The 19,800-nt window shown below is 42.6% G+C and overlaps 1 protein-coding gene across 14 annotated transcripts in view; it reads right to left on the bottom strand.

The window, feature by feature from the left end:
- The window catches only part of kcc (solute carrier family 12 member kcc), a 209,700-nt gene that overhangs the window by 91,352 nt on the left and 98,548 nt on the right, over positions 1-19,800 (bottom strand). The gene's annotated exons all lie outside the window — the stretch shown is intronic.

The raw sequence follows: 19,800 nt of genomic DNA, 5'->3' as shown, positions 1-19,800 counted from the left end.
TAGAACGGCCAGACAGCCAGGATTAATCACGGTCGGCCACGGTGCCAACTTCCACCCGGTGTGTCTGGCCAAGGAACACCTTGACTTCGCGCGGATTAGCGGACGCTGTAGGACGCGCGCGAATCAATATCCTCCTGTCGCGTCCGTTGGGTACGTGTGTGCGCCGGAAACGCGCGTCCCACACCTGAAATAACCGGCATCGCCGTGACCTTAACCCTATCGCCGTGCGAGTCGTCGTCGACGGGTTATCCGCGAGCCTCTGCCAACAATCGGTGTGCGCGAGTGTGTCCGTGTGTGTCTATTGGCTCCCCCGGTGCTTAGACAATGTCAATGTTACGCAGTTTGGCGTCGTCGTCCCGTACTACTGATTTCTCGCGTTTTGTATCGTCTGTCGAGGTTTGTTTGACGTTCGTTGATCCGCATCGATTTGTATTCGACTGGGATCGAGGTTCGTTTGGTTCTTGTTAATCCGAAGTGTCTTGTTTCACCTTAACACTTTCACGTTCGGTGACACCAACGTGCCATTTGCATCCCGGAAATTACACGTATTTACACGTATCGTTTAATAAAAAGCAGCTAAGTTTATTATGTTGTAAGGAATTTTGTATTTTATATTTGTACGTTTTAATGAACAACTTTGCAAAAAGTTGAAGAGAAGAAAACTTTCGTGAACCGGGCGAAAGTGTTAATTTCCTTTGAAGTTTCCGAGCTCTCGGCGCGAAAGAATGATGAGGTAATGTAGGTTTCTGGTATTAGAATTAGAAGGGTTAAAAGTGTATCAACCCTTTGCACGAAGGTGTCTCTCAGTCACTGAAAAATTGAAAAATTGTAAAATATTTAACATTAAGTCTCGATTAATCCGTCGATACGTGGAAATAAAATACCATTGTTCCCCTTATTGTCTGAATAGATTCCCCGCGAAGTTGAAAAAAATGTCAACTCATAAAAATAAATTGAATATTTCTAGTGACAAACTTTCGGAGTGCAAAGGGTATCCAGAGAATATTGCTCATTACACCTCTCCCACACAGAAACACGTTGAAAATCCCATAATAGGTACAAGTAGGAAATAAATCGATAGAATATCTACACTGATTTATCCGGCAAATCATCAATTTCCCCAATAAACTTTCAATCCCCGTTCCACTCTGATATTCAAGCCACTCCTTCGTGAAACGGTGATCGTTACGGCGATCTCCTTAAGCGACCCGACAGGCAAAATGGCGGCAATTCGCGGCGGAGTTTTATGTTATCCCGGAATTCATGGAAGCGGTGCTGGACACTGGACCCATTGTCTGGCGGGAACGCCGGCATCCGCCGTGAGGACGTTGTTACCCGATGGAACCCAGTTCACGTACGCGTCATTCGACCGGGCCGATATAAGGGTAGAATTTCATGGCGCGCTGTACGGCGGCGAAATACGAATGACACGCCGGTAACGAGGCGGGAGACGGTCCACCGGTTCGTGCCGCTTCGCCGCTCTTCCATTAGTAATACAGTTTTCAACCCGACCCGGCGACACGAGCAATATTTCTAATAAACGAACTTATCCCTCACGGTCTCACTGCAGGCTCACAGTTCCCTCGGAACTAGGAGAAACGAGCGCGAGCGAGCGACATTCCTTTCTCCCTTGGAACTGCCCTTGCAAACAATATTATTCCTCCGTGATACGTCCACTTTGACGGGAGTTTCCGGTTCGTCTCCCTCGCCGAGAATTTTTCTCGCGAGGCCGGATTTTTTCTAAATTAGTTTACGCGCAGAGGCTCCGCGGAATTTGTATTCGTTAGATGTTCGGAATTTTACTCTCGTGTCCATCTGTAGAATCTCGTCTGCATCCGTGCAACTCTGGTAGCTTCGTATATTTTTATATAAATGAAATTTAATTCTACGATCGAAAGGAGTAACGAGATTTCACTTGTCACGCGTATAGAAGAGATCCCCCATTCGTCTCGATCAATCTCCTATCAACCATACTCGGGACGAAGGATTATCTATTCCAGGGGAGCACGAGGGAAACGTTCGCCCCCAACGAGGGGTGAAAGTGCCTCCTGGCCGGGTGAACCTCAAAAGACGAATCGAATTTCGGAGCCTGTGTACCGTGTTAGATCGATCAACGGGATGAAATATTCAAGAAGAACGTGTTGCTCGAGTGTCGCTCGGCGGACGCGAGGATCAAAAAGCCACCGGTGGTCTTCAATTTTTGTCTGTCGGCGGACCAAGAAACGTGTCAACAGATCGTTCGACAGGATGGAGCTCCGATAAAATGTATCCCGCGATCGGAGATCCGATTTTTCGCGGCGGAACGGGTCGAGAAACCTGGCTGGGATCCGCGGAGATAGTGTACGCCGTTGCGTCTTCCACCCCATTTGCCCGACACATTTTGCATCTTGCGTTCCCCTCGCCTCGCGCAGCCCCGAAAACCGCCTGTCTCTCCTATCGTATCCTGGTTTCGCTTTTTCAAGCGGGACACCGTGTTTCCCTCCGCGAAACTCGCCCTCTTATCCTCCGCAACAAACTTCCTTGTCCTCTGTCTTCTCGCTTCATCCGGTTCTTTCTTCGAAATGCCGACCCTGTTTCTGAAACTCCTCGTCTCGGCTCCAGAGATACACCTTGCGACCTTCGTGCTCGCTCGTGTCTTTCCGTGGTTCGAGTCTTTACTCGTCTACCATCTTCTTCTGTTTTCTTTCCTTGGAAGAATATGCGGATACGTCTCTGTCTCTTTTTTCCTTCCTTTCCGTGGTTCCCCTTTATTTCTAGCTAACTTACGGTCTTTTTATCCGTCCCTCGTCTGTTAACTCTCGCTTCCCCTCTACTGCCATTCTCGCCCCTCGGCGTTCTGTTCCTGTCACAAGAACTTCTTTGGGTTCCCTTCTTTTTCTCCTCTGCCTAGATCTTCCCGTCTTTCACTTTGACTCCCGTGCTCATAATCTTCCTTTCTACTACTTACAGTCCACCTCTGCCTCTTTATCCTCGGCTTAGCGTTTTGTCTGTTGGAGGAATTTCTTTGGATTCCTATCTCCTTGTTCCTCATTTTCTAGGTGTTCTCCTGTCGTCGCTGTTTTATCTCTGACGACCACGGTCCTCGGAATTCACCACTCCTTCATCTTCGTTTCATTAGTCCACATCTATCAAATTTCCTGGACTTCTTCTTTTTCCTCTTCATTTTATTTCTTATTATCTCTACCTGGTCTCCCTTTCACCTTTTCCTTCCTCGACTCACCTCCTCCCCTCAATCTTCGTTTCATTAGTCCACATCTATCAAATTTCCTAAACTTCTTTTTCTCCTTCTTCATTTTGTTTCTTATTATCCCTACCTGGTCTCCCTTCCACCATTTCCTTCCCCAAACTCACCCCTTCCCCTTCATTTTCATTTCATTAGTCCACAGCTATCAAATTTCCTGAATTTCTTTTTCTTCATCTTCATTTTGTTTCTTATTATTTCTACCTGGTGTCCCTCCATCTTTTCCTTCCTCGACTCACCTCCTCCCCTCCATCTTCATTTCATTAGTCCACAACTACCAAATTTTTTAAACCTCCACCTTCTCTTTTCCAGTTTCCTTTTTATCTCTACCCGGTCTCCTCCCTTCCTCGCTTCCACCTTTTCCTTCCTCCGACTCACCCTTCATCCTCTTCTCCGCATTCTACATCTATTATACAGATTTCTTTCTATCTTCTTTTCCCTTTTTTCCCCGCCTGCCCTCCTCTCTTTCCTCGTAGCTATTTCCCTCCTCCTGTCTCGCCCGCCCCGCCAAGCGGCCGTGTTTCTCTCGATTCATCGCGATTCCATCCCCTGTTCCTCGTCTCTTTCCAGGCCGGATCGATACAGCGGAGTCTGCGTCTCCAATCCCCCGCGCATATACGTGTACTTTATTATCATGCGGTGCACCCGGTATATTCCCTGGATACAAGGTGACCCGAAGTGAACCGCGCCCGGGTTTTTCGGGCAGCGGCGGCGCGGTGCCGCGGGAACAACAACCCCGATGCGTTGCGACGAGGGGAGTGGCGGGGTCGACGGACCGCGCGTGAATACCAATCGGATCGGATTTCGTTCGATGCCCGTTATTCTAACCCTCGTTCAACCCCTTCCCGATGATCGGACGGCCGAACTTTGTCGCGAATTTATGCCACCGTGGAGAATTTTTCCTGGGGAACGAGAAGTTGAAATGGAATTATCTTCCGGATATTAATCGATACGGTAATTAACTGTTCGTGCTCTTATTAATCTTCGTTGAAGTTTGCATTTGATCAATTTTGGAGTTTCTGGTGAAATTTCTTGAAATGATACAGACGAGATTTGAGTAGGAACTTTATTCTTTTCATCGATTATTAACTTTAATAAGATAATCAAGTGATTCTTCTTTTAATTAATCTTCGTTGAAGTTTGCATTTGATCAATTTTGGAGTTTCATGGGAAATTTCTTGAAATGATACAGACGAGAGTTAAGTAGGAATTTTATTCTTTTGATCGATTATTAGTTTTAATAAGATAATCAAGTGATTCTTCCTTCGTTAATCTTCATTGAAGTTTGCATTTGATCAATTTTATGTAATGAATATCGTGTAACTTTGAAGTCACATGTCAGTATATTGGAATCTTGTTGATTTACTTCATTCTGCACTCAAAGTGGTGAGTAAAATTAAGTGATCAGTTAACTTGAACTTTCATACGCTCAGCCATGAAAGTTTAACGCCATTGTAACTTGAGAGCTACAACATATACTCGTTTAAAAAAATTATTGAAACTATCGAATACATTTTATAGACGTTTATTTAAACGATGACAATTTTCATATATATTTTTTCGTTGTCAACACAAACTTCGTTTTTTTTTCAATATCTTTCCTTTTTCTCGCGTTTGCATATGCACGCACATCCATGAATTTTACATCAATATTAACCTACACGCCTACAACTGTTAATTCGTATTCATACGTGGATATTCATTAATTTTCTACTGCATAGATTTTGTTGTAATCCCAAACAAAATTCGGCCCATAGAGGGTTAACTGGTTAGCTCGTTAGTTCCAGTGTTGATGCAGCTTCGCTAACCGCTATAAGCACAGGAATATTGCAAACCATCGTATCGTTCGGTTGTAACCGATGTTTACAATTATTGCCAGCAGACGAACATTTAACAGAGAAAACGTTGCGGCCAGAGACACGGGTACGGCGTAGCTTCCATGGGAGGTATCAAGGGTTGAACACGGGTATTAAGTAGAGGGAACGTCGAGCGACTGCCGGTATCAACACGGACTTTATTGAGTTCGCAGGGAAACAGGACAAGTTTATTCCAGTGTAACTAGCGGAGATTTCGCTCGCCTAGCTTCCTTGGCGCCCGGTAAGCCTCAAAAACCCACTCATCTTGTATCAAGTGGGCTTTGCCTTCGAGCCGAAAATTTCACGTACGCCGAGTCAAATATTTCCGTGCGATAATCCTACTTAGAGCTAATTTAACACGTTCAGTGCCACGTGTGCCACTGAATATTTTTTTCGAGGAATATTCATTATTTTCTAGTGAAATGTCGATGATATTTTTTACAACTAACATAAAGAAATACCTTGCATAAATTATGTAACTGTTTCATTCTGATGTTCCACGTGTTGATACACTATAGACGATTTGATATTGAACTTGAGATTTTATCATTTCCTTGGGTCAAATCGAATGGCGAATTCGACACTCTCCTATGAGACCTAGATGACATTATTTGAAACGAACCAATGAGAAAACATGCGTGAATTAAGAAACAATGCTATTTTATAGAAACATTTCGCGTATTCGTGCATTATACGAAACTTAACCCTTTGCACTCGAGCGGCGCCTTTCGGTCACCACTTGATCTCCTACAGTGAAGCTATAAAGTTTGATATTTAATATCATACTTCATGTAATGCATCAATCTGAGAAATGTAGAAATGTAGAAGAGTCACCTCTCGAGTGCAAAGGGTGAGTAAATACTTCAAATCCCACAAGTGTCTACTAAACGTTCCAAGAATATCGTACCAGCCGGAAACAGTTCCATTTCAAACGGCGGTACACAGACAGCACTGCTCGAAACAGAAAATATTTTCTCCCGTCGCTGCACACAGGAATTGCGATTCTACGTCTATTCGAAACGTTCCCGGGTAAAAACGCGGAGGAAAAAAGATTTCCGGGGGAAGAGCTTTCGAATCTACATCCTCCGAATCCAGAATATCATCTCGCAGCGGGGAAATTCTCGATTCGCTCGTACCAATTTGACGGCTCGTCGCGTGGGAAACTAGCTCGAGAGATGGAAGCTGCGAATCTTTCGGTAAGATGCTCGAAGGGGTGGAGAAAGTTCCCCGGACCGGGGGTGGTCGGTGGTTGTTTCGAAGTTACGGTGGTCGGAGTTCTCAAAGTTCACGGTTTTCCCCGGCGCCCGGGAGTTTTTCCCTTTATTTCCCGAGGATTTTATACGTTCGAGGATTACCGGCGAACGTTTATTGCTTTCAATCTTCCGCCGTGTATTTCTCGAGCATTTTTCCGTCGCCGGGAAGGAAGTTATTCCTTTTAAGCTTCTGTTTGCCTACTCGAGCGCCGTTACAGCGGCGCAGCTGCTGGATTTTATTGTGCTCCGCGCGGCAGACGTTCCCGTGTATCATCCGAGGATTACTATCGATCCGTATTTATCATTATTCCCGTATCACGCCGCCTCGCCCTGTCGCCTCGACTCGTGTAATTTATACGCGTCGCGCTGCACGCTCGGAATTTTTATTCGACTTCGAAGGAGACATCAAACGAACTCTCCTCGACGCAGAGATTTCATTTAAATACGTTCCCCAGTTTCGGATTAAGAATTTTTAATTAATCCCTCTCCCCGCCGGTCTGTTCTTTTGCTTTCGTTCCAGGAAGATCCTTTTCTTCCGCCGGCGAGAGGTGATTAACGGTTAGAGATGTTCTTAATTTAATCTTGCCCGTATACTGCTGAAAGCTTCGTGCTCTTGTTGAAACGACAGGTTCGAATGATTACGGGTAATCCGCTTAATCTGCGAGCAGTGGTGCTTGCGAGCTTCGACGGCCGTTTTCACTGGAATTTTGTCATTCGGGAAAATTAGAATGTAACAGACATTCGAAAGTTGATAGATCGTGTCGTAAGAAAGTTTATTTAACATTCCGTTTCTATCGTATTTCTGAAATTCGATTCACTGAATTCATTCTCATTATCAATCCACCACTCATATTTAAACCTCAAACGATTCTCGTTGTCAGTAAACTGCTCGTTAACCGTTTGAGTGCTGAGGAGCGCTATAGCACTCTTATTGTATGCCAAAATTGCGGAGAGCGCGGTAGTGCTTTTGTTTATCACTGGAGATTATAATTTTCTTACTATGTTTCTCAAGAAACAAATCAAAATAAATTTATCTGAATAAATATTGCTTCTTGATATCTTCATTGTAATAACAGAATATTTGTGATCTAATTTGATAACTAATCTTATTAATTTCGTCCACTCACACCCCATTTCCGCATTTTCAGTACATACCCAGAAAATTCGTTTAGCACTCAAACGATTTACACTCAAGTAATCCTCGCTATTAACCCCTCGCCGTGCAATGACGAATCAATGTTGTTCATTACCCATGAATCGCAAACAACTACTTCGCTAATATCAATGCATTATCTCCAAATGAAATTTCCGTTTAAAATAGGAACAACTTTGCTTTTCTTCCAATTATTCGATATATAAATATTACACGATCTTAGTAGCAAAACTAAATACTACGTCAAGAGGTTAATCAACTCGTCGCGAAGCTCAAACGATTCTCATCACTAACACTAGATTCACGGAACCCGTGAATTTCACGGATACCGAATTCCCTCAACATTATTTAGTAACAGCTCAAGTCGATTTCGATTCGTGCAACTATACGAATACGCATTGCAATACTTTGCTCTCGAAGCTAAACACTTCTGCGATTTACATGAACGACCACGTAACTTTCCAGGAACAATAGAATAAAGTGTAGAATAAACGTCCGCGAATCCAGTGTTAATTAACCACTCGTCCCTCCTTATTCGCAGACCCAGCAACCGGGTATCCGCAGCAATCAGAGAAACTGCCGGACTTCACGCACGATTGCATTCTGTGCGGCGAATGCTGTGTGCACAGCATTACGTACGTGCGCGCTGGTGTGTGCCCGCCGTTGTGCGCGAGCTGGCCTAACAGGTCCGGCGATGATCGATCGATCGACGGATCGATCGTGCCGGAAACCGCACGCCGAATATTCCGGCCGACCGAGTGATTGTGAACGGTGTTCGCGACGGGGCTGGGACGGCCCGGCGAGGGTGGGGGTGCGTCTTGAACCCGGCTGCGCGCGGAACGCCATTACATGTCGCCGAATCGAGCGCTGGCAATCAGTCGATTAATCAGTTGCCAATTCGAGAGTCGCGTTTGCGCGAGCAGAAACCGCGGGACAGACCTCTTAGCTGAGACTCGAGACTGTTTCGCCATTTCGATTCTGGGATGTGTAGGGTGTCTCCCAAAGAGACTACAGAATTTTGTCGGTTGTTTGATGAACTTATCTCTAATTCGATGAGGATAGTTACGTATAAGCATGATTCCTATCGATTCGCTCGTGCAAATGCATCATAAATTGCTGTGTAAATTGCTGTGTAGGACTACGTCAACAGTATTCAGCAGAGCAACTTAACACTGGAACTGCCAAGCATTTAATACGATTATTATGTAGTCCCTATGAAAATTGTGACAATAGATTATTTTCAGTTTCTTCGGACGTTCGTTACAGTACTCAAGTGGAACTATTTATTTTCAAAATCATTTCGAATATTCATTGCTTCGGAGATATCAATAATTGCTAAACAGAGAATCGAAACCAGTCATTTTAATTGGTACAGTAGTTCTAGTGTTAAGCAATTGATATATAATTTAATTTCTGCTGAGGTTTCGTACATTTTAGAGAATCTTCGTCTACAAAGATTGATAAGTCGCGAATAAATGATTGAATTACTCAAACAGTAAGAGATCAGCACGCAGTTTCCTTTTTCCCTATTAATTAACACTAGAACTACCGAGCGTTTAATACGATTAACATGCAATTCCCATAAAAATTGTAACAATAGAGTATTTTCAGTTTCTTTGGACATTCGTTATAGTACTTCCTCGATGAGATTTCTTAATTCGATCTAAAAAAATGTCTGTATCTCGTTAGGAAACACTGAATATTTCCGGTGAAAAGCTTCTGGAGCGCAAAGGGTTGAATAAGTGTCCAGATTCAAGGGTGAAACGCTTACGACGCTCAGGCAGCTATTGCCAGATCACGCGTGCCATTCGCAGAATCGATAATTCAAGGATAGAATAAATTAACCGCACGATGAACGATCGGAAATCCGAGCTCCCCGTATCCCCGGGGAACTATCCGAAGCAATTTCGTGTCCCGGCGGCGCAGACTCTTCTCGCCGGGCCCCGCGGACGCCGAAATTGGTCCCTATAGAAACTCCGAGCCCTTAAGTGCATCGGCGGAGGTGTCGTGACCGGGTCTCATCGATATTCAATAATTACGGTGTTAATAATCGTCGCGCGGCGGCCGATGGCATCGGTAATTGTTGCCGCGGCTGGTCTAGACGGTCGTGCGAGCCGATTGCACTCGTCATCGGGCGTCGGGTCGATCGGTCTTTCTTAAGAAAGAGACCGTTTAACAGAGCGGACGGAGCGGAAACGAGATAGGCAGAGATGAAACTAGAGCAGAAGAAAGAAACGAAGCGAAAAATAAACGGAGGGGTCAATGGAGGAAAGGGGTACGAATGCTCGATCGAATTAGGCGGATCGATCGACGGCGGGCGGAGGGCCAGCAATTTATACGCTTTCATCTCACCACCGATTTTCCGCGACCGATCGATCATCGATAATTGCTCGGTCGTTCGATCGACGTCCGTCGTATACCGGCGATTCATTTTTCTTCTTCTTCTTCCTCTTTTTGTAGTTCCACCGGCCGTTCAACTTCGATTGACGGCCGAATGGTTCCTTGCTCGCAGACCTGTTAACGCGAAATCGGAATCGAGGCTCTCGTTGTTTCGCGTATTGCGGATGGTGTTCGGGAATTTCGCTGAGTGCTCGGTGAACTGGAGACGCCGAGAAATGTACAGATCGGATAACATGTTTAGGAGCGAGGAGCGGGGAAACTTGAACTGAATTGGAATGGAGAATTTTGGATCTTAGGGGACCGTGATTTGATGGGCAGTGGGAGTTTATTTGGGAAATTAGGGTTCGAGGCGGCTACGCCCCTTGTTCGCTGTTTTAGTTGAATCGGGTAAATTAAATGTGCAAATTTCAGATGTGAAATTTGGGAATTTCAGTTTTTAGATATGAAATTTAAAAGTTTCAATTCTCAGTCTTTAGATATGACATTTGAGCTTTCATTTTCACATATGAAATTTAAAAATTACAATTTTCAGTTTTTAGATGTGACATTTGAGCTTTAATTTTCAGATATGAAATTTGAGCATTAATTTTCAGATATGAAATTTAAAAATTACAATTTTCAGTTTTTGGATATGACATTTGAGCTTTAATTTTCAGATATGAAATTTAAAAATTACAATTTTCAGTTTTTAGATATGAAATTCAAAAATGTCAATTTTCAGTCTTTAGATACGACATTCGAGCTTCATTTTTCAAATATAAAATGTTAAAATTTCAATATTCAATTTTCAGGTAGGAAATTCTGGAATTTCAACGTCCACTTTTAATTTTCAAATTTTAAATAACGAAAATAATCGGGACATACTTCCACGCGTGGTGTTTCACGAAAACGTTACTCGGTATAAAACAATACAAGAACGATGGAAATATCGTTCATTGGCATCGTCGTATTTTTATCGTCGCGATCGCGGACTCTGACGGGGTTCTAGGAATATCGATATTAAATTCAAAGATTCTTGCCGGAATATATACAGGGGAAATTCGCGGCGCGCTCGTGGAAACGTCGGGCTCACCTGAATAAAAGCGTGGCTCGATTGAATATTTGACTAAGCGTCGTTCATCGTTTAGTCAGGGCACGCGCCGAACAACGAACAAATTTGTATAATTCCGGTGGGCACGCGATATCGCATATTTATTGCGCTTGTCCACTTTGATGGACAACGATAAATTTTCCATAGCCGAGAGCGTATATCCGGTGCGCAACACGCGCCCAGCTGCGGGCAGCGGAGAGTTTCTCACGGCGAGTAACCGATCCGAAAGCATTTTAAAAAGCTCGACGACGTTACACTCGACACGGACATTTATTTTAACCCTTTGCACTCGAGAGATGACTCTCAGTCGTTTGATTTGATGTAACAGAATTACCAAGTGTTATATATAATATTAACCCTTTGAACTCTGCAGGCTCCAATATTGCACCAGTTGTGATATTGAATACTTTAATGAATCAAAGAAACTGCCCTGAGATTATTCGATTTTCCACACATGCGAATTTTCTACTGAGAAGGAAAATGAAAGAGCGAAGGAATGTTATAGCATTTGTCGTTTTCACTAGGGATACTATAAAAATTATGCTTCTTAAATTATGCTTATGCTTCTTATCCATGGAACGCGAATTAAAGAATTTCATTTGTTCCACTGAATAAATGGTATTAACCCTTTGAACTCTGCAGGCTCCAATATTGCGCCAGTTGTGATATTGAATATTTTAATGAATCAAAGAAACTACCCCGAAATTATTCGATTTTCCACACATCCGAATTTTCTATTGAGGAGGAAAATAAAAGATCGAAGGAATGTTATAGGATTTGTCGTTTTCACTAGGGTAGTTTTCAGTCTTGTTTAGTCATCTTCTTAGTAAATTTATAGGAGTGTCTATTTATAATTTGTAATCTTTTTACTGAAATCATTGTTGAAGCTGTTAACGCCTCCGACACGTTCTGTTGCACATTCGTCTTCACCCTCTTTACTCCGATTGACTTCCGTCAGCTCGCGCGTTCGAAGCAAATGAAACTCGAGTCACGTGGGCCGCCTGCGAGGCACGTTTGATTAGACGAAGTTTTCGAATGCTCGCTGCATATCGTGCCACCGATTTGTCGGTAGTGATTCTTCGCCATTCGAGGACGCGATGAGATGAATTTCGAGATGAACCTCGACGAAGGCACGGAACATCAGGAGGTTATTCGAGACAGGTCATTTTAAAATATAATTATAAATATTATTCATTATGTAGGCATCAGATATAAAAATCCCTTTTGCGAGCCTAACTTTGAAGTCACCTATCAGTACACTGGCATCTCATTGGTTTATTTCATTTTGCACTGGAAGTGGTGAGTAAAATTAAGTAACCAGTTAACTTCAACTTCTGTACGGTCAGGCGTGAAGGTTTAACGTCGTAACTGGAAAGTTACAAAATATATTCGTTCGATGAGATTATTGAAACTATCGTATACATTCTTAATTCGTACTCATACGTGGATATTTATTAACTTTGTACCGCATAGATTTTGTTATAATCATGAACAAAAATTCGGCCCATAGTGGGTTAATATCAAACAAACTTTGCAATGTTACCGCGTGAAATCTCGCAACCGAGAGGTGCCTTTCGAGTGCAAAGGGTTAATCGCGTTACAGGGTGTCCCGTGCGAACGACGGTACACGTCCGAGCGAGGAAACTAACTTTCGTTCTTTGATCGACATCGAACGGTCGAAAGTCGATGTGACGGTCGCGCCGCGATTACGCGAGGCAGGAAGCGAGGAAAACGGACGAATTACGCGTCGGAGGGGACGGTTGCCGGTACAAGTACGTCGTTTGCGGGCTTCAAAAGGCGCGGTCCCTCTCAAAGGTCGGCCAGACAATGCTCGTTTCGACTTCGACAGTAAATCCTGCATTGTTTTGCTTAACCCTTCCCGCGGACGAGGCCTCCTGACGCCGCTGAAAGCCGGACGGTGGCTGAAAGGGGTCGCAATTGGCCGGGGTCGCGACTTCACGCCACCCCTCGGATCTTAACTTCTTCAAGGACACCAGCACACACGCCTGCACTCCATTTTCGCTTTGGTATTAACACTATTCCTACCGACACTTCACGTGTACCTATTCCTACCGCGAGCAGTCAAACGACTGCTCTTTAGCATAACTTATATTTTTTAATATAGAACGAAGACAACAGCGAATTTGACAGTATACAAATATAGTTTCTGTTATTCAGAAGTATATAATTTACATTTTATTCGTTTTCGCCGCATTTTTTACACATAGGTTTGTCGATTGTACATTTCTCACGCACGTACTTTTTACATTTTAGATAGATTTGTTAGATTTAGATAGTTAGATTTTTTCATTTTTTCCTGAGTTTCTGGCAACCGAACTCACCCCTTTCTATTTTTCCTCTCACTTTGTATACGTCTAATTACGTATGAAACGCGACCAAGCGGAAATTGATATCATACCTATTCATTCCAGTGGACTCAACGTTGAAGAGGTTAATCTAGGTCGTCGAAAATTAGAACTATAGCTCGCTGTATAGAGTCACTCGAACTCTAGCCTTACGAACACCCGAATGTATTTCAATAGTAGAACTAGATATTTTTAAAGTATCTAATGTCTGAAATGATCTTGAGAATAAATAGTTCCGCCTAAATGCTACAAGAAATAATTACAGAAATCGTAAAACAATGTAGCATTGCGATCTTTACAAGAATCAACTCTAACGCTCGGTAATTATAATGTTCATTTATTTCCTTCATAAAGCTTCCTTAATCAGAAACAGTACATGATTATTCTTCGTTGGAAATGCTACGATAATAAATTCTACAAATTCCATTGTTACTCTTACCTTTACCACTAAAACTAACGTCAAAACTCATTCCTAATCTCTTCTTTCCGCAATCATTAAGAAGATAACAGTTTCTCTGATCAAAATATTTCTTAAACACAACACATTATGATGTTTTCAATACTATCAATGAAAAGAATTGTTTACGTTGCTTAATACAAAGTATCTAATTTTCTAAGTAAATTTCTAACAATACGAAAGAACTGCAAAAGGAATTGGGAGTGCAAAGGGTGAACACTGACTGTCTCGTCACCCGAATTCGGGTAACAGCGTTTTTCATACGAACTAAACCCTTTGCACTCGACAGTTTTTCATTGCAATATTAAATTAGAAAACAAGGCTGTTTCATTTCAATATTTCACACACCGATTCGTCATACTATAATTTGCTACATCGAATCTAGCGATGACTGACAGTCACTTTTCGAGAAGGGTTAACAAAGCTACCAGAGTCAAAACGAGCCATCAAGTCTTCTCTCTGCAATTATTAAAAAGACAACAGTTTCTCTGAGAAATTAATTGACCAACAAACCGAACTGCAAGTCAACCTCGGCACCCTCGCAGTTTCCACAGAGAAATGTTCGAAAGTCAATTTCACTGTTCGGTAGGTTTAGCGTTGAAGTTGCCTTCGATCCATAACGAGCGTCGGTTTGTCCCGACGCAGCGGATTTAATCGTTCGACGAACGTTCAGTTCCCTGAAAAATCTGATTACACAGCGAACGGGGTTCCCGTGAACATTAACAACACAGCGTTCGCGTGTTCGCCGCGTAATCCCGCCGCGATAATCCGCGCCGCTCCCAGCGGACGCGCCGCAGCTCGAAAACTCCGTCCCCCGCGAGCCGTGCAATTCATAACTCGACAAGCAAACGGGGAAAGACCGTAAACAATTCTATTTAGGGAGTCTACCTGCGCGGCGAGGCCGCCGGAACGCATATTTATTCGCCAGTCCGCGGCGGGCGGTGCTTCAAGTTTCGCGAAGTAGAGTGCTGCCGGGAAACTGGGTTGCAAAGTCTGAAAAGCTGCCGGCTCGCGACACTCCGCGCCACCCGAAGGAAACTTCGAATGCATTTTCCTTCTCCCGGCGAGTTCCGGTCTGAGAGACCTTTCATAAGAAGGAAGAAACTTCTCAGGGCGCGACCCGGCGAATTAACATTCCATACGACCGATCTCCAATTAAGAATGTTCGGCTTAACCCGTCCTCCGCCTGGAAATGTCGCGGATAGGGATATTCATTGTTTCTCGATGGAACTGCGATGGGATTAGCTCGAAGGGGAATCGCGTATAAATTTATGGACGAAATTCCCTCGTTTCGATCGCTGGGATATTAATATATCCGCGCGAAGTTTGTATTGGATCTATTAAACTCGATTAGTGTATCGACTCCGGGGACAGGGATGTTTTATTCGAGCAAATGTTAGATCTCTGTTTGATTTTCGATTTAAGGGTAAACGGATCGGGGCCGGAAAGAGGGTGGAATTCCGTGAAATTTTCGAATGACTAATTAAGGATAATAATTGACTTTCATAGGACATCGCCGTGGGATAGGTAGTGATTGATTTTCGTAGGTAATCAGGCGCTGCTTCGATCCAACTAGTCGCGGAATTAATGATTCATCGTCGGATCAACGAGAGTTACCGTCGCACTCTATTTGCGTTATGAATATTAAATTGAACTTCGCGGGTTCCGGGGTCGACGCCATGTTTGGTAGTGTTTGTTAAGCTCTTCGCAATAAACGTGCAGCCTGGATACTTGTGCGTTACTTCTTTCGTTTCCAATGTTTCTTTGAACAGACTTTGTTCGCGCGATTCTCGTTTAATTAACGCTACACGCACTTTGCGCATAACTATTTCTACTATAACACTTTGACTGTTACGTAAACACTCATCAAAACTCCCATGTACTCGAAACAGTTTTCTCTATTAACCGGAAACTGAGAAATCAAGATTCTTCTTAATAATTGCTACACTATCTTTCTTATATTTCATATATCCACCAAAATTCGGTTCGTTCGATACGTCGTGACAGAAATTAATGTCCACGTTTCTGTAAAATATGTCACCCGAATTCGGGTGACGCGGCAGTCAAAGTGATAAGCGAAACAACTGGTTGTAAAATGAACTTACACAAGTTAGACACGTGTTTCCCATTGGAAACGGAAACAGGAGAGACAATTGAAAAACTTAACCCTTTGCCTTGACTCAGATGTTCCTGTTTATGATACTTCTGTTGCATTTTAATGATACAGTAATTATAAAGGAAACTGTAGTATTACGAGTTCAATGAAATTTACTGATGAAAATAACTCACTCAAGAGGTTAACATTTTAAACGCCATTTAATCGAGAGACACAAAATCGGTACGATGTTAAACGAACGAAGAGAACCGCGGAGTTTTAACTGAAATTTGAAAACAGGTCACTTGACCCTGTCGCGTTTAGTGTTAATTTTCAGAAAACTGAATTGTGATGGCAATTTTCACTGAGGTTAACTTATATCACTATACATAGAAGAACTCAGATATATTGTCATGTAATATATTTTAAATAGATAATCGATTCGAATGAAATTTTATATTTTTCTCAATGCTGTGGTAATTAGCGAAGTTGCACAGCTAAGTGTCTCCATGAAAACGAGATTTCTCGTTAGCGGTAGGCAATGTGTTAAAAACCAGTCCACGTGGAACGGATACACCGCGTAAATTGAGAGACGAGTGTATAACTCCGGAGCCGGCTATCGAGGCGGTAAATACTCCAGTGGATCGCGGTGGCGATTTAATTAGGTAAGTTCTCTAATTACACCCGCATCGGACTTCGAACGGCTGTCGCGAGGGCCGGGCAACGTTCGAGTCCCGGGAACGCTGAATAAATTGCAGGCCGCGATACAAACAGGCAGCCGACGCGGAACTTCCGGAGGATAAGAATAATTAATAGCGTTGTCCGAAACAGAAACGGGAATCCGAACATGTTTGCAGGCGGGAGATTAAACTTCCGAAGTGTTTTTTCACACGCGAAACACCGAAGTCAGTTCGCTAACTGCAATTCTGTCTGGTCGATGATAAGTCTATGGTGAAATAAGCATCTTCACTGTGGAGAAGATATTTCTTCATTGATTTCAAAGGAAATCTATAGAATTTTGATTGACGAGTAATTTTTAAACAAATTCCGTTTCGATATTATCTAGAAATATCTGCAGTTATTTCAGGATATTATTATTGAGTTACTAACTGCAATTCTATCTGGTCGATGATAAGTCTATGGTGAAATAAGCATCTTCACTGTGGAGAAGATATTTCTTCATTGATTTCAAAGGAAATCTATAGAATTTTGATTGACGAGTAATTTTTAAACAAATTCCGTTTCGATATTATCTAGAAATATCTGTATTTATTTCAGGATATTATTATTGAGTTACTAACTGCAATTCTGTCTAGTCGATGGTAAGTCTATGATAAAATAAACATCTTAACTGTGGAGATTTCATCATTTAGTGTTTCACCATTGATTCCAAAGAAATTGTACAGAATATTTCTGACCGTCACTATTTTCTAGTAACAATCTGCATTTATTTCAGGTTATTGTTATTGGGTTACTATCCGTAACATTTAAATCGCAAAAAACGACATAGGAAATGTGATAAAGTTATAAAATATTGTTCGGTAGCACGAGGATTAAGCATGCGTCGCCATCGTTGCGCGTTGCGTTTTGCCAGACGGCCACGAGAGATCGCGCACAGTCGTTTCCGATTCGCTCTGCGCCGGAGTCGGGTAAAATGTAATCTCATTACGCATTACTGATTGAAGTGTGATAGTTTATTCGATAACAAATTACCTTCTGCGATTTTCAATGGTCGCTAATGTACGATTGAATTTCGGGGAACTGTGATAAGTGCTGATTAATAATTGCAGGCATGTTGCACGTCTAGGTATCGCATTGCATTTTGTGTAATATGTCATTTTAGATAATATATTGCAAATTTCATTACGGTGCACGTATCATGTATCTATTGACATAATCTATTCAACTGATCTACTTATTTCTTGAAATAATATATAATACACATTAACTTTTCGGTGATCGCGGAAAAAATTCAAGGAATGAATTTTGACCTATCTGGTAGTTCTAGTGTTAACCCTTTGCACTCGAGAGGTGACTCTTCATTTGATCTGACGCAGTAAAATTAGAAAGTTTAATATTTAACATTGAACTATGTATAATGCATCGGTGCGCGAAATATTGGGATAACAAAGCTTTGTTTCTCAATTTACCTGTGATTTCCCTTCGACTTAGTTAAAAAAAATATCGTCTTCGCTACATTTCTAGATCACAACATTGTAAACTATAAAATCTGATATTCAACGTTAATTAAACTTTGTATCATGCTTTAATACGTGAAATATTAGGATGAAAAAGCTTTGTTTCTCAATTTACCTATGATTTCTCTTAGAAATCATTTAAAAAAAAACCATCGTCCTTGTCTAGTTAGAGAATGTTAAATGCTAACGAAATACTTCCGAGTGCAAAGGGTTAATCAACTTTGCCGAATTCCGTTCTGTATAAGAATGATTGTTAGTGAATGTTATTGAATATTGATAAAGCCCGTTCGCAAAGGAGGTACGCGATTCTTCAATGGATACAGGCATTGTTTCACTCGAATTGGATATCGGTGAACCATGGCACACTTTCGACGGGTCAGACGCGGCCTCCGGAGCGCACGCATAATGCATAAGTTTCGCAGGCGCAGGCTTATGCAAATCGGTGCACCGCCGTGCTCATTCGGGGACGATATTAATTCGCGTCCGCTGACCCGAAACTCGGCCTGTCCCGAGCAGAGGACCGATCGAACGGACAACCGGCCTGGTCACCAATAACCTAAGAGGTGCATGCGACTTTAAACGTAAAATACGGGAAAAATAAAAAATTCAGCAGTATTCATACACCCTCGGTTAACCCTTTGCAAAAATATCTTGATCAAGAACCACACCTGTGAATAAAATTGATGTCGACTCACCCTCGACATAGGGGCGAAAAGTGTTAACCCTTTGCACTCCTAATTCCATTTGCAGTTTTTTCGTATTATTAGAAATTTACTTAGAAAATTAGTTACCTTGTACTAAGCAACGTAAACAATTCTTTTCATTAACAATGTTGAAAACACCATAATAACGTATTGTATTTGAAAAGCATCTTGATCAAGAACCGCAGCAGTGAATAAAATTGATGTCGACCTTTGCACTCCAAATTCCTTTTGCAGTCATTTCGTATTTACTTAGAAAATCAGTTACCTTGTACTAAGCAACGTAAACAATTCTTTTCATTAACAATATTGAAAACAGCATAATAACGTACTGCATTTGAAAAGTATCTTGATCAAGAACCACAGCAGTGAATAAAATTGATGTCGACCTTTGCACTCCAAATTCCTTTCGCAGTTCTTTTATATCGTTAGAAATGCACTTATAAAATTAGTTACATTGTACGATGCAACGTAAACAATTCTTTTCATTAACAATATTGAAAACAGCATAATAACGTACTGCATTTGAAAAATATCTTGATCAAGAACCACGGCAGTGAATAAAATTGATGTCGACTCACCCCGACATAGGGGCGCAAAGAGTTAAGGTGGTTTCCGCCGGTGCCTGCTGGTCCCGATCCTCCGAGACACAGTAAGGCTAACGAGTAGCACCCTCGAGGCCCCGGGGATAAGTCAGGCGCACGCCGGTTTCTCCGCGTGTTTCAACGCTGAAAGCCCGGGGACAAAAGTGTGGCAAACTGCTGGGACACGACGGTGCGCGGCACGGCCGGGGAGGAAGCAGGCGAAAGCAGGCGAAAGGCGGCCCTCCGGAAAATTCTCGGTGAAACGGCTCCCCGGCCGAAACTTCGCGAAGTTCGCGGGAAACTGCCTTCTTTCGAATCGATCGACCCGATTCCTGAAATTTCACTTTAGAAATTTACAATTGAGGCGAGGGACAAAAGCTTTTCGACGCTTCCACGAGGGCGCGCT

The sequence above is a fragment of the Nomia melanderi genome, chromosome 8 (genome assembly GCF_051020985.1).
Source record: "Nomia melanderi isolate GNS246 chromosome 8, iyNomMela1, whole genome shotgun sequence".
Lineage (NCBI taxonomy): Eukaryota > Metazoa > Arthropoda > Insecta > Hymenoptera > Halictidae > Nomia > Nomia melanderi.
This window is presented reverse-complemented; position numbering and strand designations above follow the sequence as displayed.